Source organism: Cygnus atratus, chromosome 3 (genome assembly GCF_013377495.2).
Source record: "Cygnus atratus isolate AKBS03 ecotype Queensland, Australia chromosome 3, CAtr_DNAZoo_HiC_assembly, whole genome shotgun sequence".
In the NCBI taxonomy this organism is placed as follows: Eukaryota; Metazoa; Chordata; class Aves; order Anseriformes; family Anatidae; genus Cygnus; species Cygnus atratus.
In genome coordinates, this window is record NC_066364.1 from 77,337,704 (window position 1) to 77,347,148 (window position 9,445).

Here is a 9,445-nt window from a genome sequence, read left to right on the forward strand (position 1 = left end):
AGCCTCCTTGGAGGAAGTCCTCCGATTCTTCCCCCTGTGAAGGCAGGGGGAGGTGGGTGAAGTGGGTGCTGGCGTCCCGCAGTGGATCCTCAGTACACGCAAGTGACTCATGCACCTAAATCCATGCACAAACAGTGGAAACACAGGTGGAAAGCAGCTCCTGGAGGTGTTTTAAGCCAGGCCCCTGCCTTCAGCAGGATCACCCAGAGACAGCTGTCCTGTGCCGTGTCCCTTTGGGGTTTAAGTATCTCCAGGGACAGAGGCCCAGCTCCTCTCTGGGCAATTTGTGCTAGTGCCTGACTGCTCTAACAGCAAAAACAGCTTTTCCATATGTGTCAGTGTGTTTCACTTTGTGCCCATGTATTGCTGAGTATCAGGAATCCAATTAGAGTGTAATTCACCTCCTCCATCCTTCTGCTCTTCAGCAAACCCTCTGTTAACATCTGTCCTTCAAAGTCTTTGATTTGAGGTTTCTTGCACATTAGTAACAGTAACTTTGGCTCTAAAAAGACACCCTGCTGTCATTTATGCTTCTGTATGCCACCTCAGTATGGAAGACAAAAACGACCTCCTTCCTCACACATATGCTTTATGGGTTTAGACTTGCCTTAGTAAGCTCAGGAGTTCAGAGCTGTACAGAGCAATTTTAATGGTGTACCTGCTGTAGTGTTCCCTGCACCTCCACAGATCAGTGGAAGAGATTCTCCTGATGCTACAGGCATAGATTTTGGTAGGATGAGCTGGAGCCCTGTAGATGTGCTGCGCTTCATAGGTTGTAGCAGGGCAAAAGCATACACCAGAGCCTAACTCACTGAGTGATTTGCTCCCATGAACTGGAATGTGAGTTAGGATTTCATGAGTTATCAGAAGGATGAAGAGCTGAGCAGTCCAGTAATGACAGTGAGCACGTACACCCTCTGGCTGGCTCACTGCATGCTGATTGTCTTTGCCAGTGAGGCAGGCTCTGTTTCCAGTGAAATGGTCACCCTCATCCTGTCCCTTTGAAAAGTTCTTTGAGGCTGTTATTCCACAGCCTAGCCTTCTTGGAGATCTCAGACGTTGGCAGGTATGGTTTATAGCTCAAACGTGTTGTCAGCTGAAAAGCAAGATATATCCACCACATAAATCCACACCCCCTCCCCTTTTTTTTCACTCGCTATGACTATATGTGTCTGATCAAAAAGTTGTTTCTTATGTTGTGATATTAAAATGTCTTCATAGTGGTATAGTAATGAAACCATATTAATGCTCTGCTATCTTTTTAATTTAATGAGCTGGATGTTGGAAATTAAAATTCTAAACAATATTAAATGCGTATGCTTTAAAAAAGAGTTACACGTACTTTTTTAAGGTCTTTTTTGTTCACTAAGACAAACCTTGTGCTAAAAAGACCTACTGTTGCCATTTATATTTCTGTTTACAAAGTTCTTACAAAGTTCTTTGAGGAAAAAAGAGTATACTTCCACTTGAATATATTTATTGATGACCTCTTTACACCCTTTGAATTTATTGATGTAATTGTAAAATAACCATAATTTCTGGGTAATGTAATAATTTGCCAAAGAAAACTGCAATATAACACATTCAGTAAGTTAACGGTAAAACCAGAAATAAGCAGTCATCTTCATCTGGTACAGCTATGCACAGAGCAGAGTATCCCCATGACAGACGATAAGTGAGGGAATGAGCCATTCCAGAGTTGTATGAAGCTATCTTTACTTCCTTTATTTCTGCGCTAGGATTATTTATTTCATTTCTACTATTAAACCCTTCAACCTTTTCCTTTCCTGACTCTCATCACTGTCATTCCAAGATTTCCAGGCCTAGCAAAGCATGGTTTTTAACTTTTTTTCCCATCATGCTTTCCCAGACACAAAGACATGACACTTAAAAACATCTTGTGAAAGCTGTTATCACTATTTAATCTGCAGTTTTTGGATGATGTATGATTAATGGACTCATTGGATGAACGAAGAGAAAGCATCTGAAAGTCCATCTCGGTATTATTGCTACTGTATGAATAGGGATGATGTAGGGGCCAGAGAGTAGAAAAGCTACATTTAGCTTTTGTGTGGGTGCTGAGTTTTAAAAATTGCAGCATCCCTTCTCATTCTCAAATAAAGAACATTTTGAAGGATGCATAATGATATGACAAATCATATTTAGTATAATTGTGTCATCATTTTTTGAAGGCTGCCAATGACTAATCCACTTATCTTGGAAATACTTCCATTCCAATATGCATTAGTTAAGTTGGGAAGGAAAGTATCTACTTTTACCTCCCACCACATTCTTAAGATTTCTCTCTGTTCATATCATTTTAAAAAGCTCAAGGCGTTGCATACAATTTCTGATAAAGGAGGAAAGTGTGACAGCATGCATCATGCAGGGAGAGAGATACTACAATTAATTTGTGGTAGACACTCCAGGTACCAAGAACCTTTAGGAAATGTAGATAAAATTAGACAAACTACCATGCTAGCATTGATGTATTGGTTTGAGTGCCTTGCATGTCTAAAATGACATCTCCATCAATGTGTCACTTGGCTCTGGCAGAACTGTGAAAGAAAAAATCTGTGTCGGCTGCTTTCAGTAGATGTTAAAAACAGTGAACTCCAATTAAGAAATGGAAGTTCACAGCAGAAAAGGGTATTTTTCTAATATTGATGTTTCACTAACTGCCTTTTATTTGTTTTCTTTTGGGGCATAAGACATGAGAATGAAACTGATTACATGAATATAGGGAGAAGAGTTTATGTCCCCGGTTCCAGTCCTGAGCACTGAAGTCAATGAGTGAAAGCTACTGATTTCTGTGATAACTGTCTGCTATTACGACACATGTCATTGCCTCACCCCAAAGACATAAATAATTCTAGTCTGGTCAGTGAGGCTGTAATAATGGTTAATATCAGTATGCAACTTAAAAACAAAACCAAACCAAAACAACAACAACAACAACTTGTGCCTAAATGGACAAGGTAAAGAAGTTTGCTGATTTCTCAAGTGATGGGTCTTGGAAGCCAACTGTAAAATTGCAGTAACACCATTGTTTTGTGAGTATATTAAAATATGATTTTTATAAGTATGATATGTGCTGTAAGATTGATAGTGAATGTGTGTAGAATGTAGAACTGGTGTATGAAAATGGACCAGCCAAAAAATGTTTTGAACATGTATCTTGTTAAAACATTGCAGAATAGACCCTGTTCCCTGATGCGTTAAGTAAAGGCTAGTACTTTACATCAAAGATATGTCCAGTACAGACAGATGAGGAGGGAGGGAGGCAGTAGGAGAGACAGTGAAGAAGGAGGCTTCAGCTCTCTCATGCTTGAGTTGCCTTACCCAAACAGAAATCATAACAGAGAGGGGCTTCTTAACTTCTGACATCCTGCCTTGGTGACCCAAATAATAACTGAAAAAGGCTGTGGGTTTCTACCTTCTCCTTCTGACATGCTTCACCATGACAGTGAGAGAAGCTCTTAAAATGGGACCTAATTATTTTGAGATCATCTGAAAATTTATTCTGGGCTGTTGACGTCTCAGCTGGCTACTTGCAGCTTAATGATATCCCAGACAGCACAGAAGTGGCAACACTGGAGCTGAGATAACTGCCTATGGCTGATTCAGCAGACTCTTACCCAAAATTCAGAGACTATCAACTTATTTCCATTGGGAGGGGAAACAGATGGTAGAGGTGCTTATTTCTTTGAGAACGTCCTAATTTACAACAAAGTCCAAAAGCCTATCTACTTTAAGAGGAAAGAATTCAAACAAGAGCGTAACATATTTGTTTACAGATCCAAACCTCCTTTAGCCGGTGCTCTGCCCAAAAGTGCCTTTGAGGCTTTTCATCAGGATTACATTATTCATGACTGTCCAGAAGATCACTGCTGTTGCTTTTGTTTCGTGTTCTTACTTCAGCTTCTCTCACCCTGTCATGCACATACTTCCATGGAAGACTACCTAGTGAAACCCTTGTGCATATACAGCTTATATTTCTCAGTGATCTCACATTTGATTGTTTGGTTGTTTTGTACTGTGGTCTGTAACCATGTTTTGGTGGTATATGGCATGATTTCAGCCACCTGGTTTCTTCAAGGAGTACTGTCATTTCTTACAGATATCACAAACGAAAAGTTACGATTTTACGTTGCAAGTTCCATGAGGTTTAATCAAGTCCACAGTATGAATGTGTTGTGGAAGAGCCAGGAAACACATTTTTTCTGCTTTTCTCCTTTTTCTAATAGCTATCTTTTAAAAAAGGATATGGAAGAAGTTTAGGTGTCCCTTGACAATAGGGGTTAAGCATTTTTAGCATTTGCATTGGTAACCACTGGATGTCACTAATGCTTCAGACAAACACAGAAATCCATGCACATTTTTCAGGCTGTAAAAAAAAAATGACTTAAGGAGCAGAAGGTCTTGAGAAGTATTTCTTTGTGGAATCGGGAGCAAATTATATCAGTGCTCAACAAACGTAGATCTGGTTGGGATTACCAGGTTGTGTTGAACATCATAACTTTATTAGTAGCAAATGGATCCTCTGTTGTAAAACTCTGGGAAACAAAGCCTTCAAGGGTTTCTTGCACAGATCAATTAAAAAGCATGAGCGTAACCAAGCTGGAAGAGCAACTCCACACTGGAAAATGAGTTGTGGTGTACGTGTAAAGTACCCTGCATGTAAGTGTATGCACACACACACACTGTTCACCTATTATCACTACAAGAGAGGAAATAATGAAAAAGGCTCAGATGTGCCACAGTTGTGTAAACCAGTTAAGAGGAAAAATAAACATCTGAGGATTTTAATAACTGTACTTTAAAATGGTGAAACATCTTCTGGCCAACATCACCACATTGGTGCCATGTCTGCAAACCTTTTCAGAGAATGCCATGCATTTCCTGTGATACCCAGTAACTCTGCTTGTGTACCACCAGCCATCTGCCAGGGGCTGCCTGATTTCTAGAAATCCTAGAAAAGTTGTCAGATTCTGCTTTTTCTTCCAGGACAAAAGCTGCAGGAAGGAAAAGAGGGCATGCCAAGCCCAAAATGAATCTATAAACAAGCAGCATAGAGCAGAAATGAAGTTATATTATAAATACAGTAAGATCATTGCAGTCTGGGGACTGGCCCACATGTTAAGGCAAGTTGCCTTTGTACACATATACATATTCGATCAAACTATCAATTCATTCTTTGTTCTTTTGCTATCCCTATTTTGAACACTACTATTTCTTTGCTTTGCTTTCTAGTAATTTTCGACTGTCATTTCCCTCCATTTCCAGTTTAAAGTTACATCACTGTTTCAAAGTTGTAGTCATTTTGATGATTGTTCATTAAAGCCTGAGCACAAATGAGGGCAATAGTCACACGGTTATATGCTAGGTGTGAGTTTTATGGTGTGGTATATAAAAAACAAACTAACAAACAAAAACACCGGCAGACTATAATGAGGCTCAGTGTGCTAATCACCTTGGTATAACTCTTATGATTTCATGTGGATTATACCAATAGAACAAAAATTTACTTTCTTAATATGAACAAAAAGGCATGCTGAGCAATGAGGCAACATCAGCAAGTGGGAGCTGAATATAGGAGAGACATCTGCAGTTCTCTGGGACTGATCGTTCATAGACAGCATATCCACGGCTCTCTTCTGTCAGTACTTGGGTGAAGGACAGATGCTTGCAAGCTGTGCTATCAGTGCCTTTGTAGGACTACATCCTTATTTTAGACCTTGGAGAGCTGAAACTTTAATCTTGGCTCTGACATTAAGTTCCTTTCTGATCAGAGGCAATGCACTTAACCTTTACTTGACTCCATTCCTCCACATTTTTAAAAATGACTCTGCACAGCTAGAAACTTAGAGGGATATTATTTAAAAAGGAAAAAAAAAAATCCTAAATTCCATTTAGGCTAAGCTTACCCAAAGGTCTGGAAAAACCTCTCTTTTATGAGAAAAACTATATTTGATTGGGATTAATTTTGCCCCTTCCTACCAGGATGCTGTCAGGCTGCATCGTTTTCTTCTAAGAAGAATTCTTAATCCTCATGCAGATGGGAAGTAACAATAAACACCATCTGCTGTAAATTAGGTTACTCTCTTAGCAACCTGTGCGATCAGGCTCTGTCTCAGCCTCCCATTCTTCTGTGCTGAAGTACGACTGGCACTTCAGCCTGTATCAGAGCAAGTGATCAGAAAGAAAGTGGAAATGAGAAGTGAAAAATCTTTCTTCCTCCCTTCCTGGTGAGATCCTTCCCACCTTGCCAACCCTGTCATGTTATAATGGAGGAGCTCTGCTCCTCACCCACCTTCCCCAGCATCCCAGCTCCTCCTGGAGCAGCGGGACCAGAGTCACCAAATGCTGGCAACCTCTTGCAGCTGCTAAGTGCTAGGAGCTAGCCCCAAAACGAAATGGGACCAGCAGGGGAGGGTTGCTTACCAGCTGAGAGACAATTGAAAGCTGCTCGCTGCTGGCAGAGCTGCTGGGGAAGAGGGCCAGCAAGGCACTCAGTTGTTACCTGGCCTCCTCCAGCAGGTCCCATCCCATGGGTGCTGTTTGCCTCCCTGAGCAGCCATCTGCCTTCTCGTCCCCTGCTCCACCCAGGGACATCTCGATGCTTACAGGGTGTCGAGTTGTTTAGGACAGCAGGTGTTCAAACAGACATTTGTTATTCACATTGGCGTGGCACCACTCCATGCAAAGCTCTCTCTGACGCATTGCCACAAGGTGAATTTAAAAGGGAATGAACTTCCCCCCCCCCCCCCCCCCCCATCATTTTGTATGGTGCCTGATCAACACTCTTTGTCAATAATGTCCATGAGGTCTTGACTGGGTTTGGGCAGCCATTAATTCAAGTGCCGTGTCTATCACAGATACATATACACTCCCAGGAGACAGAAATTTGCAATCTTCAGAAGCGATTTAAAGCATCTTTCCGATGCAGCTTTATAAGGAAACGTTATCCTTGCCCCAAAATCACCAAAAATATACTTGTAGATAAGGGACTTGAATTTGACTCACTGCCAGAAAGATCTCTATTCTCTTTATTCAAATATTTGCGGAAAAAAAGTTGCAGATCTTGACAGTTTCAAGAGCTCCTCATAGAAATACTGTGTGTGTCATTCCTTTTTTGTATTTGTCACGCCATGGTTGCCAGATAACACACCGGTAGGTGAGCTTTGGTATGATTAGTCACCGGCAACCAATCTTTTTAATCTGCTCAGAAATTTTTACTAGCTCTGTGCTGGATTTGTTTAATGCATGTGACACATGCAAAGTTGCGAGACTTAGCTAATTGTGATGAGCCATGCACATTATTCAGTGCTTCAGGATATGTTGCACGCAACACATCAATCGCATGTGCTGACCTGCTGATACTCCCGAGAAGAGTGAGATATATTGGCGCAGCCGCGTGTTCCTGTGTTGGTCCTGCAGCTCGAGCACTGTACAGCTGACCTATCACTACTCTGAGGAAGCACCCCAGCTTTCCAGACGTACCATAGACTTGTTGGAGCTAGTGAGAAATAATGCCAGAAATCATAGGCAAATGTGAAAAATCCTCTCATTCTGCCCAGGCAAACTTTTTAATTGGAAAAAGACCATGTCTGAGACACATGCTCACCCAAACTACACATTAGATGCAGGCTGTGATTCACTGTCATTTAATGCTCTACATTTAAAGCTGGGAACAAAAAAAAAAAAAAAAAGACAAAAACCAAAAACCCAAGGTTATCATTTGCAGCCCTTATTCTGTCCTTAATCCAGCTTTGTCTGGTTCTCACTTAGGCTACCAATTAATTTGCACATGGCAATAAATAATCAGGCATGAGTTTATATTTTCTGTTGATTCTACCATTTTCAGCTTGTCCTCTGCAGTCTAAACATAATGAATGGCTCTTGACAGGACACTTGTGCAGCCGAGTGCCTTTGTCTAAAAAAGTTCCTCCTGACCTCAGCTACAATACAGAAACAGATTGTAATTGCAGATGAAATTTTCAAGTAACTAGTTTTACCATGCTTTTGGTTTAGATAGGTTATAGCACTTTGAAAGGACCAAATATTTGTAAGCCATGCTTAAGGCTTCTTAAGAATCAGATGGCTGTGAGATGGATCACATTCCGCATCTGAAAAGCAAGGCAGGCAAAATCATGAGTCGTAAAAAAAGTAGAACATATCTGTGCTTTACCGGCGATGTAATTATGTACACCAGGATAAGAAAGCTCTTCTTATTAAAAAGAATTTTTAGCATGCAGCCTCCTGAGATGTAAGCAAAGAAATTAGTGGTAGAAATTACCTATTTGGTCATTCGGTCCATCCCTTCACAGCAGGATAATTGCTATGCAATGCAAAACACAAATAGCTCAAGTAAGCTCTAATTTCTCATAGAGAAGGCTGATGGCAGGATATAACTTATTCTTAGAGATTATAAGGACCTGCTTTGATGAAGTGGTCACAGTTTATGATAAAAAATCACCATGCCAAGAAGACAATGCCCAGCCTGATACAGTTTCTGAAGAGCAAAACCAGTGGTTTTGTCTTCTGTGCCCTCTGTCGGTGTATGGCTCCTGTGAGATATGGGAAAGGTATGCTATGGAGGCTGATAAGAAACAGGCACTCTAACTATTCATTTGCTGTGAAGAACTTATCCCATTCCTCCCTCACTGATCACTTACCATCCATTCTCCACTTTTGGAGCAAATTAATGTGTGTTGGCCTGTTCTGTAAGTCACGCATGAGTGGCACTGCTGTGTATGGTGCGCTTTGCTAGGGCTCCCCCATCCACTCACTCTAAGTGTCCAGGTGGAGGGCAGGTGCCAGGCTGCACAGACATCACCTGTGGCCCCAATCTGCTGAACGAGCAGGGGTGGCTACCCCTGAGCCACCCCACTGGGGGGGAATCTGTGCCAGCGTGAGGGAGGCATTTATGCCAGCATCTCTCAGTGCTCCCACTCATGCTGCTTGCTGGTAATCTTTATAACAAATCTCACAATGCACCACTTGTTTCCTTGGTGCTTTAGTTCCTATTTCACTTTCCTTTCCCATAGCCAAATGGCAGAATGGACGTCAGCTGCTTTTCAGTAGTGAGTGAATCCCTGGGGGCATGTACAGGGGACCAGGGAAAGATATTTAATGGATAATTAGAAAAGTTAGGAGCACTTCTCAGCCTGAAATCAGAGCTTCACACCTCCCAGATATGGAGTGCAGCCCAGAACTGGGCTGAGAGGTGTTTTTGAGAGCATGCTCTGGGATACTCTTTAAAAGGCTGTAGCACTGAGGAATCCCTGGAGCACGTAGAGCATGACTGAGCATCCTGGTATGTCTTGCATCTCAGTTCAGGAGAGCAAGAGGGCAAAAGCAGAGGAAGAAAGATAACGAAGGAGGCAGAGTGCTCTGAACTTACCCAGTAAACCTATATATGTATGCTGCTGAGATGCCCAAG